The 16142-nt window shown below is 46.6% G+C and overlaps 1 long non-coding RNA gene across 1 annotated transcript; it reads right to left on the bottom strand.

Annotated features, from left to right (window-relative positions):
- Positions 1-1488: 1488 nt before the first annotated feature.
- LOC122428955 lies at positions 1489-16067 on the bottom strand. The gene is made up of 3 exons (XR_006265855.1): positions 16023-16067; positions 2500-2632; positions 1489-2062 (listed from the first exon to the last, which is right to left on the bottom strand). It is a non-coding gene; the product is annotated as an uncharacterized LOC122428955 (long non-coding RNA).
- Positions 16068-16142: the final 75 nt, after the last annotated feature.

The raw sequence follows: 16142 nt of genomic DNA, 5'->3' as shown, positions 1-16142 counted from the left end.
TTCTGTGGGAGAAGGCGAGGGTGGGATGATCTGAGAGAATAGCATTGAAACATGTATATTATCATGTGAAACAGATCGTCAGTCCAGGTTTGATGCATGAGACAGGGTGCTCAGGGCTGGTGCACTGGGATGACCCTGAGGGATGGGATGGGAGGGAGGTGGGAGCGGGGGTTCAGGATGGGGGACACATGTACACCCATGGCTGATTCATGTCAATGTATGGCAAAATCACTACAATATTGTAAAGTAATTAGCCTCCAATTAAAATAAGTAAATTAATGAAATAAAAAGATGAAATAAGGGGAAATGTCACCTATTAAATCTTTGCATTGAAACTTTCTGGTGGCTATTTTGATTTCGATTTTTGTGAGCTTTGATTCAATCACCACCTTTATTTTGCCTATAGCATCGAAGAAAACTTAGTGAAGCCAAGAGACAGTTAAAGAGCCATATTGGCTAAAACCGTCACTCTGCAAAAATGGTAAAATCAGGGGCAACTAGAAGCCACCACTGAACTGGCCAGAGGTGCTCTGGTGGCCTTGCTCCTTGCAGGATCAGTACTTCTCGACGGCCTTGACTCGCAGGTTCTGATGATGGTGGTGGTGGGCAGAGTGGTGATTTCCTTCCTGCTTAAATGCTCTTATGTCTGCAGAGCACTGCTAACACCCGGAGGGGTCTGTTCTGTTTTCTTTTGAGGTCTTTTTGCCATGCCTTGCAGCCTGCGGGATCTCACTTCCCCAACCAGGGATCGAACCCAGGCCCTCAGCCATGAAAGCACAGAGTCCCAACCACTGCTAGGAAACTCCCCATTTGGAGGTTTTGCACCTAATACATTTTCATCAAAATGACAGAATTTTTTATTTGCTTCCATTTCTTTCAAGGTCAGGTAGACTTTCCTAAAATCTGGCGGAATTCACTAAGATGATGTTACTGTTGCCGGAAACAGTATTGATAAAGTGGCTGTGATTCCTGGGTCTCCTCTGATAGAAAAGAATGAGAAGTGTGAAGTTCAAACGCATTGACAAATAACATCAGAACAGTCTCAAAAACAAACAAAAAAATGCTGACTCAAAGGCATCTGGTTGTTGAATGAAACGTATAATAAACCAGAGAGATTTATTGCTGCCTTCCCATGTTTAGAAACATGAAGAAAAGCCCCAGGCTTTCAAGGATTTCAAAGTAAAACCAGCCTTTTTCTTGGGCTCTTCTTAACCAACCATGGGGATTTCAACAATGAAGACACATCCCCTGAATAGATGAACTGTAATAAATTAACAAAAAAAAAAACCAGGGTCCATACTTTTTTTCATCTCTTTCCACTTATTTAATTTGAGTTACTAAAATAAATGAGATAAAGTACTTTCAAACAGTGGAAAGAATTCACATTTTGTCCATTTCAGGTCCCCCCACCACCCGTACCCCTGCCACGAGTTTGAGGTCGAAATAAGACTCGGTTTGCATCGTTACTTGGAGCCCATGAGACATTTGTAGTCACTCCGGCTCATTCCGACAGGACTGGAAGGAACCGCTGTGAATGTTACAGAAGTCACTACTCTGTGACAAAGTTCACGGCTCCCCGCACGGCCTGCCTCCCACTCCCACCAGAAGCCATCATCCCTGACTAAACCAAACACCGTCAATTCAGCCAGCCCGGACGCTCAGTCCCCTCTGAAAGCACTGCCAAGACGGATCTCTGCTTGGGTCACGTCAGGTCGCAGTATCCACGGGTGGACAAAATGTAGGGGAAATTTTATGGGCCTCTTGAGACACATCGGATCGGTGCAGAACAAGCTCTGCTCGAAAAGGCGCAGTTGGTGTCAAGCTCTTCCACAAACTCCTCAGCATATGGAAACTTCGAGATTCCTCTCGCCTCCCCATCATTCCTCTGTCAGTGCAGACGGCTTTCAGCTTCACGCCTCAGATGGAACAAAGGAAATTTCACATTTGGGTCTCTCTCCTTTGTTTAAAAACCACAAGAGCTCTTCAGGAAAACGAGAGTGGGTGTCGGGGTGGGGAGCGCGATGGAGAAGCTTTTCCAGAATCTGCTATCTTCACCAAATGCCTGTAGCAAGTAGGAATTGATTTTGAGGGATAATATACATAAGAAACCACCTGTCAATGCAGGAGACACAGGTTCGATCCCTGGGTCAGGAAGATCCCCTGGAGAAGGGAATGGCAACCCACTCCAGTATTCTTGCCTGGAGAATCCCAGGACACAAGAGCCTGGTGGGCTACAGTCCACGGGGTTGCAAAGAGTTGGACACGACTGAGCAACTGAATGTGAATGCACATACAAGAAACTAGATCGTCTCATCCCCTTGGTGACACTGACGCTATGGGAAGAAAAAGCATCCGATCTCTGCCTTCGAAGGCAGACTGAGGGAGCTCGTCAGAACCCGGGGAGCCCTGAACATCCTGCAAAGAGGTTTAGAACTGATCCTCTGTGTGCCGGGAACCGAGGTAGAGCTCCGAGCAAAGAAAAACTGTTCTCGGTTTTACCTGAGTCTTGGACATTGCATCATCAGCTCCCGGACATTGCAACATGACTCCTGGAACCTGTGAATGGCTTCTCCACACCGAGGGGGATCGCCTGATGGAGCGTCTAGTATGGAATCCAGAATTTATTTTTTAACTGTGGTAAAAAACACACAACACGAAAGCGACCATCTTAATCATTTTTAATTGTACAGTTCAGTAGTGCTTAGTATTCAGGTGGAAACCAGGAGTTCTTAACCCTAGTTGGTCCCAGTTCTGTTATGATGCTGGGACTTGGTCTCTTCTCTGAGTCTCAGTTTACTCATCAATGAAATGGAAAGAGGTATTTCTTAAACACCCGTCCAAGTATAATCGAGCAAGTAATTTTAAGTGATACCTCAAGACACGTTATTTACTGTTTAGGCCTCAAAAGGCACTTGACATATTTTCAGAAGAACAAAAGACTCCCACCTCCTCACTTTCAAAATGAAAAGCTCCGACTCCTTAAGAACAGTTCAAGGACACGGGGCTTTCCCGTCACCAACAGACTGATCAGCAGGGGAACTTTCTGTTTTGAAGACAATGTTTTGATTCAGAATGTAACATAATATAATATATATTTTCACACCCTGAATCAAATATATATGTATTGGAATATATATTATATATATTGGAATACACATTGTATATAATATAAAATGTTCCAATATTTATATTATATATAAACTTATACGTACAGGCTTTCCAGGCAGCACTGATGGTAAAGAACAGGCCTGACAATACAGGAGACATAAGAGATGCGGGTTCAATCCCTGGGTTGGGAAGATCCCCCAGGGAAGGGAATGGCAACCCACTCCAGTATTCTTGCTTTGGGAATCCTGTGGACAGAGGAGCCTGGCAGACTACAGTCCATGGGGTTGCAAAGAGTTGGGTATGACTGAAGCGACTTAGCACACCAACATATATGTATACACATATACATATATAAGTTCCAAGAGGGCTACAAGAACATCTATCATCCCACATGATCTTCTATAGTCCATGACCACTCTGACAGTCCTTCCATTGAGAGGTGGTGTCTACTGTCTTTGAATCTAGACAGGCTTGTAACTCACTTGTAACCAACAGAATGTGTCAGACGTGATACTGTGTGACTTTTCAGGCTGAGTCATAAAAGGAGATGGAGCTTCCACCTTGTTCACTGGACCACTTGTGCAGAGCTCCAAGCCCCTACACCTTCAAAAGGGCCCATGAGCAGCCAGGTTGTAAGGAAGCCCAAACGATGCCCGCAGAAAGGCCTCCTGGGGAAGCACATGGGAGCACACCAAGAGAGAGAAAGTCAGCTGTCAGTGGCTCTCGATCCCCAATGTTCCGGCTCTAACCACTGTCTGGCTGCAGCCAGATGAAAGTCAAAGTGAAGGTCACTCAGTCATGTCTGACTCTTTGTGACCCCATGGACTATACAGTCCATGGAATTCTCCAGGCCACAACACTGGAGTGGGTAGCCTTTCCCTTCTCCAGGGGATCGTCCCAACCCAGGGATCGAACCCAGGTCTCCCGCATTGCAGGCAGATTCTTTACCAGCTGAGCCACCAGGGAAGCCCAAGAATACCGGAGTGGGTAGCTTATCCCTTCCACAGCGGATCTTCCCGACCCAGGAATCGAACCGGGGTCTCCTGCATTGTAGGCGGATTCTTTACCAACTGAGCTATCAGGGAAGCCAAATGAAAGACCCCCAACAAAACTACTCAGCTGAGCTTTTCCTGAATCTGTGACCCACAGAAACTGTGAGAGACAATAAAAGGACTGCTGCTTAACCCAAAATGGTAGTAGTCTCAGAGGTTAAGAATCCACCTTGCCATGCAGGGGACGTGGGTTCGATCCCAGGTCAGGGAACTAAGGTTCCACGTGCCACAGAGGAACTAAGCCTGTGAGCCACAGCTAGAAGGTCTGTGCACCACAACAAAGATTCCATATGATGCAACTAGGACCCAATGCCACCAGATAAATAAATTAAAAAAAATTTTTTTTTAATAAATAAACCACTAGGCTTTGGGGTGGTTGGCTGCACACCAGTGGCAACCAGGATAAGTGGCAAGGTGACAGCGAGAACTGATGTCTGAGATCTCTGATCTGATAACTGATATCTGAGGCTCAGGGGGCGCTTCCCTAAAGAGCCAGCAGCACAATGGCACACCCTTCACCCACCCAGCACGTAGGCCTCCTCCTTTCCAGTCACTTACACTAGTCCCCCGCTTCTCAAGAGTCAGCAGCTTACCCCATTTTCCCCAGCCTACCTCCACCCCAGAGCTTGAAGTCATGGGTCACAGGCCTGTGTGTGTAACAGGCACCTGAAAATACCTCTGTCCCTCCCTGCCTCTACCCAGATTTTTTGTTTGCTTGTTTTTGGCTTGGGAGGTGTTTGGTTTTTGGTTTTGTTTTGGCCACACCATGCAGCATGTGGAATCTTCCCCAGACAGGGGTTGAACCTGGGCCCCCTGCATTGAGAGCGTTGGACCACTGGACCACAAGGGAAGTACTCTACCTAGATTCTGACTGAGCAGGCTCTGATGGGAGCTAGGTATGTCTGATTGCAGGTGGAGAGACTAGACCTAAGAAAACCAGAAGGCAGGGTGAAAGGAACAGCTTTTCTCGAATCCAAGCCTCAAATTCAATCTTCCCTGGTGGCTCAGACAGTAAAGAATCTACCTGCAATGCAGGAGACCCAGGTTCGATCCCTGGATGGAGAAGATCCCCTGGAGAAAGAAATGGCAACCCACTCCAATATTCTTGCCTGGGAAATCCCATGGACAGAGGAGCCTGGTGGGCTGCAGTCCATGGGGTCGCAAAAAGTCAGACATGACTGAGTGAGTGAGTGAGTAAGAAGCCTCAAATACCTGTTACAGGGAGCTGTGTTGAGGTTGGGAGCTCCCTTCCCCCTCACAAAAGGGATCTTTTTCTGGATTAATTCTGAAGCCACAAGTTTTAAGTCCCCCAGGAAAGAGTTTTCTCTAAAAGATTTATTGGCCAGAGACTGCTCTCTGGTGTCAGCCTGGCAGAGGAGACATGAAAACCCAAAGCTGGAAGCTTTCAACAGCTCTCCCAGGACATCTGGGGTATCTTTGGCTGAAAGCTAGTGAAACGGGGTCACCAACTGCTCTTTCGCCTGCTCTGGATGGCCCGTCCCCCTCCTGACCCTCACGGGTACGGCCCCTGTGCAGCGGGAGATGGCCCATCCTCCCGGGAGCGTGGTGCCCAGAGGAGCCTCCCTTCTCTCACTGCGTGACCAGCACATCTGCCCTTTCTGCAGTCCACACTCCATCCAGAACCGGAGGCTCACATCTCAGAAAGCTTCACTTCTCAGGCTTCCGTGTTATCTCCAGTCGAGACTAAATACTCTAACACTGTATTTTTGACAAAGTGTTCAGTGGCTCAGTGTAAACGTTTAAAATGTCTTATCCTTTAAGAACTTCCCTGGTGGTCCAGTGGTTAAGATTTTGCCTTCCAATGCAGAGGGTCAGACAGTTTGATCCCTGAACAGGGAGATAAGGTCCCACAGGCAAAAAGAAAAAAAAATGTATATATATATATATATATATATATATATATGTATGTATGTATAAAACAAAAGCAATATTGTAACAAATTCAATGAAGACTTTAAAAAATACTTGTACTTCAAAGAAGTCTCTTTCAGCAGGTCTTGCTTTATTCTCCTAATATGTCAGGAGCTTCAGAAGTAAAAGTAGCCCAGCCTTGCTCAAGCTCGGATTCTGAGAAGTTTTGTAATTGCATATCTATTTGTCTCATACACATTCTTCCTTTTTCTTGGGGTAGTTTGGTCCTGACTCCACCATTAGGACTTTAGTTTGCTGAAGATAAGGCCCAGGGTTCCTTTTTTTCCACGCGGTGAGTGCTCAGAAGCATCTGACTCTCTGCAACCCTCTGAATGCAACCCACCAGGCTCCTCTGTCTATGGAACATGTGCAGCAAGAACACTGGTGTGGGTTACCACGTCCTCCGACAGGGGGGATTCTTGACCCAGGGATCAGGCCTGAGTCTCCTGCTCCTGCATGGAAGGCAGATTCTTCACCACTGAGCCACCAGGGAAGCCCACTTTTCCCCGTTTGCCTGTCCAAACCATCTGGTCCACATTGCCCACAGAGCTGGTGATGTATGGCGTACACCACAGTGTGGTCTTATTTCTCAACTAGCTGTGGGGCCTCTCTGAGCATCGGGGTCCCTGCATGTGAAATTGGGGTGATAATATGACCTAGCTGGCAGGGTTGTGGGGTGATTAAATACGATTCTACAGTCAACACACGTAATACAATCCTGAACACATAGAAGGTGTCCAGTCAATTGCAGTTGCTTGGGGTTGAATTGTATCCCCTAAAAACGATGTGTTGAGGGCTTTCCTGGTGGCCCAGTGGTGGAGGTCTGCCTGCCAATGTGGGGAACACGGGTTCAGTCTCTGCTCCAGCAGGATCCCACGTGCCCAGGGCAACTAAGCCCATCACCTCAACTACTGAAGCTGCATGCCCTGTAGCCCAAACTCTACAACAGAGAAGAGAAGTCACTGTGATGAGAAGCCGCTCCCCACAAAGATGAGCAGCCCCCACGCCGCAGCTAGAGGAAGCCGTCACACAGCAACAAAGACCCAACACAGCCAAAAATAAATAAACACGTCTTACATTAAAAAAGACACGTTGAAGTCCTAAATGTGACCTCATTTGGAAATGGGGTCCTTGCTGATGTCATCGAGTTAAGATGGGAGTAACAACAGCAATCTGGAGTAAAGTGGGCCTTAAATCTAACGCAAGGTGTCCTCAAAAAGAAAAAGGAAATTTGGGGAAGTGGTTGGGACTCCACACTCCTCATTGTGGAGGGCATAGGTTCAACCCCTGGTCAAGGAACTAAGGTCTTGCGTGTCATGCGGAGCACAGCCAAAAGTAAAAAGGAAATTTGGAGACACACGGTTGGAAGACAGTCCTCCAAGGACAGAGGCAGGGACTGGAATAATGAAACTGCAAGCCAAGAAGCCCAAGGATTCCTGGCACCCATCAGAAGCTGAGAGAGGCAAGGGAGGGTCTTCCTTAGAGTCTTCAGAGGCAGCATGTCCCTGCCGACAACTTGACTCTGGACTTGCGGGCTCCGGAAATGTGAGGCAATACATTTCTCTTTCTTTAAGACACTTGCTTGGTAGTGTTTTGTTATGGGAACCCTGTAAATCTAATACGGATTTGGGTACTGGGAAGAGAGGGTATGATTTTAAAAAGGAAGAAAGGAGTCGACTAGACGAGGGCCTGGGTGATGAGGGGGAGTGAAGGCAAGCTGCGTCTTCACTTCACAGGGGAGACACCACTGCCAGGGAAGTCACCACCCACTCTTCTTTAGGTCATTTCCCCATAGAGGCCGTCACAGAGCCCTGAGGTTTCCCCGTGCTATACAGTAGGTCCTTACTAGTTACCTACTGCATATGGTGCAAGTCACTTCAGTCGTGTCCAACTCTTTTCACCCCTGTGGACTGTATCCCCCCAGGCTCCTCTGTCCATGGGGTTCTCCAGGCAAGAATACTGGAGTGGGTTGCCATTGCCTCTTCCAGGGGATCTTCCCCACCCAGGAACTGAACCCATGTCTCCTATGGCTCCTGCATTGCAGGGGATTCTTTACCGCTGTGCCACCAAGGAAGCCCCTTTATAAATAGTAGTATATGTAGGTCAACACCAATCTCCGGATTTATCCCTGCGTCTCTCTGCTCTTTCTCTTGCTGACAAGCATCCCCATGTTTTTCTGTATAAACACTACTCCTCTACTGCTGTAGACGCTGATATGTTTGTCCCCTGGTTCCTTTTGTGCAGCAGTTTTTCTTGAGAATACACTTAGGAGTGGAATTTGGGGGTCAAAGGGTATGTTCACCGCTTTTCTAATCCTCAACTTTTTTTTCTTCTGCTCATCTCCAAACCCTACATTCCAGATGAGTGTAATCTCTGCATTTTGGGGATAGCTCAGAGCAAGTAATCTCTTAATGATTCAGGTAATCAGGATGGTGTGGTCACTCATCTGAACCTAGACATCCTAGAGTGTGAAGTTAAGTGGGCCTTAAGAAGCATTTCCTCTCAGAGCTCAGTTGGTAAAGAATCTGCCTGCAATGCAGGAGACCCTGGTTCCATTCCTGGGTCAGGAAGATCTGCTGGAGAAGCGATAGGCCACCCACTCCAGTATTCCTGGGCTTTCCTTGGGGCTCAGCTGGTAAAGAATCCACCTGCAATGTGGGAGACCTGGGTTTGATCCCTGGGTTGGGAAGATCCCCTGGAGAAGGGCATGGTGACCCACTCTAGTATTCTGGCCTGTAGAATTCCATGGACCATATAGTTCTTGGGATCACAGAGTCAAACACAACTGAGTGACTTTCACTTCACTAGGAAGCATTACTACTAACAAACCTAGAGGAGGTGATGGAATTCCAGCTGAGCTATTTAAAATCCTAAAAGAGGATGCTATTAAAGTGCTGCACTCAATATGTCAGAAAATTTGGAAAACTCAGCAGTGGCCATAGGACTGGAAAAGGTCAGTTTTCATTCCAATCCCAAAGAAGGGTAATGCCAAAGAATGCTCAAACTACCATATAGTTGTAATCATTTCACATGCCAGCAAGATAATCCTCAAAATCCTTCAAGCTAAGCTTCAGCAGTATGTGATCTGAGAACTTTCAGATGTACAAGTTGGGTTTAGAAAAGGCAGAGGAACAAGAGATCAAATTTCCAACATTCACTAGATCGTAGAAAAAGCTAGGAAATTCCAGAAAAATATCTACTTCTGCTTCACTGACTATGCTAAATCCTTTGACTATGTGGGCCACCAAAAACTGTGGAAAATTCTTAAAGAGATAGGAATACCAGACCACCTTACCTGTCTCCTGAGAAACCTGTATGTAGGTCAAGAAGCAGCAGTTAGAACTGGACATGGAACAACTGACTGGTTCCAAATTGGGAAAAGGAGTACGTCAAGGATGTATATTGTCACCCTGTTTATTTAACTTATATGCAGAGTACATCACGCAAAATACTGGGCTGGATAGATCATAAGCTGGAATCAAGATTGCCAGGAGAAATATCAACAACCTCAGATATGCAGATGATACAAATCTAATGACATGACAGAAAGTGAAGAGGAAATAACGAGCCTCTTGATGAGGGTGAAAGAGGAGAATGAAAAAACTAGCTGGAAACTCAAATTTCAAAAAACTAAGATCATGGTATTCGGTCCCATCAGTTCATGGCAAATAGATGGGGAAACAATGGAAACAGTGACAGACTTTATTTTCTTGGGCTCCAAAATCACTGCAGATGGTGACTGCAGCCATGAAATTAAAGGATTCTCGCTTCTTGGAAGAAAAGCTATGACAAACCTAGATGGTGTTTTAAAAAGCACAGAACATCACTTTGCTGGCAAAGGTGCATAGAGTCAAAGCTATGGTTTTTCCGGTAGTCATGTACGGATGTGAGAGTTGGACCGTAAAGAAGGCTGAGTGCTGAATAATTGATGCTTTCGATGTGGTGTTGGAGAAGACTTTTGAGAATCCCTTGGACAGCAAAGAGATCAAACCAGTTAATCCTAAAGGAAATTAACCCTGAATATTCATTGGAAGGACTGATGCTAAAGCTGAAGCTTCAATACTTTAGCCACCCAATGCGAGTAGCCAACTCATTGGAAGAGATCCTGATGCTGGGAAATACTGAAGACAAAAGGAGAAAGGGGTGGCAGTGGATGAGATGGTGAGATAGCATCAGTGACTCAATGGACATGAGTTTAAGCGAACTCCGGGAGATAGTGGAGGACAGAGGAACCTGAGGGGCTGCAGTCCATGAGTCTGGCAAGACTTAGTGATCAAACAACAACAATGGAGACTTTACCCATCTTGTTTCCATTGCATGGAGCACCTTTTGCCTTCATGTCCAATAATCCAAACCCCGCCATCCTCTGAGCCCATCTCAAGTAACACCCCCTCTTCCAGGAATGCCTCCTCAATTCATCCCCACCAGAATTCATCCCTTCTTCCTCTGTACTGTGAAGGCACTTACTTGGTTTGTTATTGTCATTCTATTCTATCTTGCTATCACAGCCGTCTCCCTGCATGGTGCACGGCATTTCTCCCCTCTAGGGAGTAAAGGCACGTTCCTCATCTCCACAACATCCACTAGGGTGTGGCGGGCACAGTGACTGTCCCAAGACTCGCATTCTTTTCACACTTTCTCATCTCTGAACTAGGACAGTGTCTTACATTTGATACTGTATCACAATGTAACTCGAAGTATTTTCCTTAGTGCTTCTGAGAATAACAGCATGGCTTACAGCCAGTGATGTCTTTTGTTGTTAGTCTCTCAGGCATGTCTGAGTTTATTGCAACCCCATGAACCGTAGCCTTCCCAATCTTCTCTGTCCAAGGGATTTTCCAGGCAAGAATACTGGAGTGGGTTCCCATTTCCTTCTCCAGGGGATCTTCTCGACCCAGGGATCAAACCCACATTTCTTGCTTGGCAGGTGGAGTAATGTCTTAGATTCCTTTAAATCCAGTAGAAGGTGCTGAACCAGTATTTGCTATAGTACATGAGTTTAAGTCACTTGAAGTGGGAGGGAGAATCTAGCCCCACTGCCTGGATTAGAATACATTTCAGGGCAATGTAGGGCTCCCCCAGGCCCCCTACTTACCTTGCCTATCCACTTGGATGATAATGATGGGGGAAGCTGGAAAGACTTCACACGTTCTAAACCCATCTGGGAAGCAACTCTCTTGAAGGCATTTTCTCACTGGTAAGATCCCTGTGGCTTCCAGCAGCAATCTCCATCATGGACCTCTCCTTGGTGATTCCTCCCTCTGTTTCCCAGCCCCTCTCCCTAACCCCTGCTTCCTGGAGGGTCCCCCAAATAAAGCACCCACACCCCAACCCTTGTCTCAGGCTCTGCATTGGGAGAACCCAACTAAGAGGCCAGGATCACCATGCACCGTCTTCATGGGGGCTATGCCTACACGTGACAAAGGGCAGTGCGCCAGGGTCTGTGGGCAGTGCAGGAGGGCCCAGCAATCATGGTGGGCACTGCCTCTCCCGTGTCTCCCTGTCGTCCTGCTTCCTACTTGTCCCGACCCCTCCTGCAGGCAGATAGAGAGCCAGGCTTACCTAGGCCGTGACAACTGACCTGGGGCTCTGTGACAAGGCACTTCCCAGGTGGTCCTCGTGGTAAAGAACCTGTCTGCCAACGCGGGAGACATAAGAGACGTGGGTTCAATCCTAGGGTCAGGAAGATCGCCTGGAATAGGAAATGGTAACCCATTCCAGCATTTTTGCGTGAAGAATCCCATGGACAGAGGACCCTGTGGTCCACAGGGTTGCCAAAAGTCGGACATGACTGAAGCGACTTAGCACGCATGCTTAGCACACAAGATGCTTAGGGAGGGACCATCTCTAGGGAGACACAGTCAGGGTTGGAGTTCCGCCTGGTCTGGGAGACAGAGGGCTTCGGGGATTGGAGGGGCACGTTGTCCTGGGAGCAGACAGGGCTTCCTGTGCACCAGCGCTCACTAACCAGCTCAGTCACCGGGGGCCTGGGTCCAAGCATATTGCCTGCAGCCCTGGTGGGTGGGTGGAGGTGCTGAGCACACACATGGGAGGGAGCCAACCAACCCCGGGTTCGGCTTTGAGACCTCAGGCCCCGGAGAAGGAGGAAACAGGAAGAGATCATGGCCGCACTCCCCAGGCCAGGGAGCGGCAGCTCCCAAGACAGATCCCATCTTCTTCAGCAGGCGCCAGGGACCAGAGGCAGGAGGGGAGGGATGTGGGCAGCGCGGAGGGTAAGGGAGCCCCATCCTGAGGGGGCTGTGCCCCACCCACCTCTGCTAGGCCCACCGCACCCAGGTGATGAAAATGGGACCCTCAGAGCTCCAGAGAGACTCTGCGTGTGTGTGCGTGTGTGTGTGTACGTGTGTAAGACAGGCATTTGACAGCTATTCAGTCACTTCATCTCCAAACCCAGGCAGCAGCTGCCACCTCCCACCACTTGGGGAGGCCCGTGGGGACTTGGTCACGCTGAGGGCCCTGCTGGTATCTTGCCCTCCTTTTCTTCCTCCCAACATTCCCACCATGTTCCCTGCCTTCCTCTTCCCCCTCTTCCAAGAATAGAACTCATATTAGGTGTTTCTGCTACCAAACCAGAAGTGATGTACGTGCCATTTGGGGACAAGGCTGGAGAGAAACAGTGCAAGCCTTTTCATCTGAGCTGCACACATCAAGGAAGGCATCTCTGGCCTGTTTGTTTGTGATCAAACGGGCTGTAAGTTGCATATCCCTGGTTAATTAATGAGCCACATGCAACATTTAACTGGGATCAAGGTGCATTTCTAAAGTGTAAGCAAGAGAAAGAAATATCTCTCAGACACAAAAACAATCCATACACACCTCTGCCAGAAAAGCATTTCAAGATCTTTGTATCCAGGCTGATTTCCCAGAGCCGGCTGTTCTGCCTCTAAGCCCCCAGTACTTAACCCAGTCCTGGCTCACAGTAAGATTAGTCAAAATTTGTTGGATAAATAATTCGGCCTTCAAAATACAGTCCCAGGATATACACACAGAATAGCTAATATATCCACCTTTATTGAATAGGAAAACAAGTAGCAAGTCAATAGTGACAAAATAAAGCTGGAATTAGCACCAGCCCTCAAGCCAGGAGTGTAGATCCTTGCTGGAGCTGGCTGATGGATACCTAGAATTGATAAAAACCATTCTCTCTACTTTGGGCATTACATTTTTAAAATATACTTGAAAAAAGTAAAAATGTGTTTGAATTCTTCCACAATAAATTTTTTTTTTGATCCCTATCCTAGGAAAAATTTAGTTGAAACAGAGTAGAAATTTTAGGGAAAGTGACACATACAACTCATAAGGTTGGTATCACATCCTTTTTCAACATGGACGCTCACCCACATCTCCCCTCAATTCAGTCAAAGAAGCGTGAAGCTCACAGCATGTGCATTCAAGGACGCTCTTTGGTGCTCACTTGATGCTCCTGCAAATGCAAACTCTAAGCCACTAAATATGAGCAATGATAAATTATTACTTCGTGACTTCTTCAGTGGCAACCGATTAAAAAGAAAAAAAAATAGCAAACAATCCTAAAGAAAGTGTTTTGGCTTGTGGCTCAGCACTGCCGGAAATCACTCAACCCTTTGAAAGTGAAAGTGGCTCAATTATGTCCAACTCTTTGCGACCCCATGGACTAGTCCATGGAATTCTATAGGCCAGAATACTAGAGTGGGTAGCCTTTCCCTTCTCCAGCGGATCTTCCTGACCCAGGAATAGAACTGGGGTCTCCTGCATTGCAGGCGGATTCTTTACCAACTGAGCTGTCAGGGAAGCCCTATTAAACCCTTTAGGAAAACCGATTTTCCTAAAACAAACAAATCTGGCAGGAGACACAAACCACCCATTTCTAGCCAAGTTCCATTACTTCAAGAAGTCTTGCGCAAAACGTGAAGCAAGGACAGTGAACATGAATACTCTGTCTTCTGCTGGCACTGTTTTAGTGTCTGCATTTGTGTTTAGCGGGCGCTTTCAGTTTTGACCATTTGTAAAGGGTTTTATTCTATATCTTTTCCATGCAGTCGTTTTCATTTCTTGAAAACAATTTTAAAGTACCTGGAAATTTAAACCTTGATCATAATCTCAAAAGACAATTAAGTATCACACTGTTATATTTAAAATGGACAACCCACAAGGACCGACTGAACAGCACAGGGAACTCTGCTCAATGTTTTGTGGCAGTCTGGATGGGAGGGGGATCTGGGGAAGAATGGACACACGTATATAAATGACTGAGTCCCTTTGCTGCCCACCTGAGACTATCACAACACTGTAATCAGCTCCACTCTAACACAAAATAAGAAGTTAAATAAGAAAAGATAAGTACCTAAATATTGACTATGTAAATATGCAAAGAAGTGCCATTCATATGAACTGTAAAATAAGTCAGCACGCTTGGGCATTTTAATGGGCTCCCACATGCTCTCTGAATGATTCAAACGGTCTTGTTAAACAGACAGATTATGAGCAGATTTCCAAAAGGGAGCACACTGCAAAGTCACAAAACTCTTCTTAACCCTGTGATTTGAACAAGCAGAATCATTTCACAAATGCTGAGACTGTATTTCCAAATGCATTCCAGAATGACCTTGGAAATTCAGTGCAATGCATATATTATTTTGGGAGTTTGGGGGAAAGACTTAAAGATACTTACCAGGGCCTGGGGATAAGGGGGTGGGGGAGATAAGAGAGATATTATTTAAGGATACAAAATTTGCAGAAATTCCCCAGTGGCCCAGTGGTTAGGGGGCTTCCCTGCTGGCTCAGATGGCAAAGAATCCGCCCGAGATGCAGGAGACCCAGGTTCCATCCCTGGGTTAGGAAGATTCCCTGGAGAAGGGAATGGCTACCCTCTCTAGGGATCATCCCTGTAGCTCAGACAGTAGGGAATCTGTCTGCAATGCAGGAGACCCAGGTTAGATCCCTGGGTCAGGAAGATCTTCTGGAGAAGGGAATGGCAATCCACTTCAGTATTCTAGCCTGGAGAATTTTATGGACAGAGGAGCCTTGCGGGCTACAGTCCTTGGGGTCGCAGAGAGTCAGACACAACTGAATGACTGACACTTTCACTTTTTTTTTCACTTTCCAGTGGTTAGGACTTGGCACTTTCACTGCAGGGGGCCCGGGTTGAATCCCTGGTAGGGGAATTAAGATCCCATAAGCCTCCTAGAGGGGCCAAAAAAATTTTAAAAGTATACAAATTTGCAACTAGTATATAAGTAAGTCTTGGAGATCTAATGCACAGTATGATGATTATAGATAACAATGTTAATTGTTCAGTCATGTCTGACAACAAATATTTTATTAGAAACATCAAATTTGCTCAGAGACTATATCTTAAATATTCTCACCACAAAAAAAGAGATAACTTTGTGATGCCGCAGAGGTGTCAACATATTGCAGTCAAACTACAGTGGCAATCATATTGATATATAAATGCATTAAATCAACCTGTTACACAACTGAAACTTACACAGTGTCACACGTCAAATATGTTTCAATTAAGAAAGAAAAAAATCGCACAGTAATTTTTTTTTTTAAATCACTGAGACAGACGCCGTGTGAAAAAGAGAGCTCAACTCCAAAGACTGGACGTAAAATTACAATTTGTTTTCAGTCACCACCACATTAAATGTATCCATATGCACACTTTCCAAATAAACAGTCAGACTATGACGGAGCACCCTGGACCAACCAAACATCAGTCTCATCAAAAGCAGTTGATTTGTCTGTAGAGTTAAAGCCAGAGCTCTCCGTGGAAAGTTCCACCAAAGGCTGGAACAAACCGGGCCATTTTGGTAAAAATCATTGCTGTTCAGTCGCTCAGTCGTGTCCCTCTCCTTGCGACCCCACAGACTGCAGCACGCCAGGCCTCCCTGTCCTTCACCATCTCCCAGAGTTTGCTCACACTCACGTCCATTGAGTCCGTGATGCCATCCAACCATCTCGTCCTCCGTCGTCCCCTTCTCCTCCTGCCTTCAAGCTGGTAAAAAATAAAACGTGATGAGCCCGCCTGGGAGCGGTCAGACGGGCT

This window comes from Cervus canadensis, chromosome 27 (genome assembly GCF_019320065.1).
Source record: "Cervus canadensis isolate Bull #8, Minnesota chromosome 27, ASM1932006v1, whole genome shotgun sequence".
Classification (NCBI taxonomy): Eukaryota; Metazoa; Chordata; class Mammalia; order Artiodactyla; family Cervidae; genus Cervus; species Cervus canadensis.
This window is presented reverse-complemented; position numbering and strand designations above follow the sequence as displayed.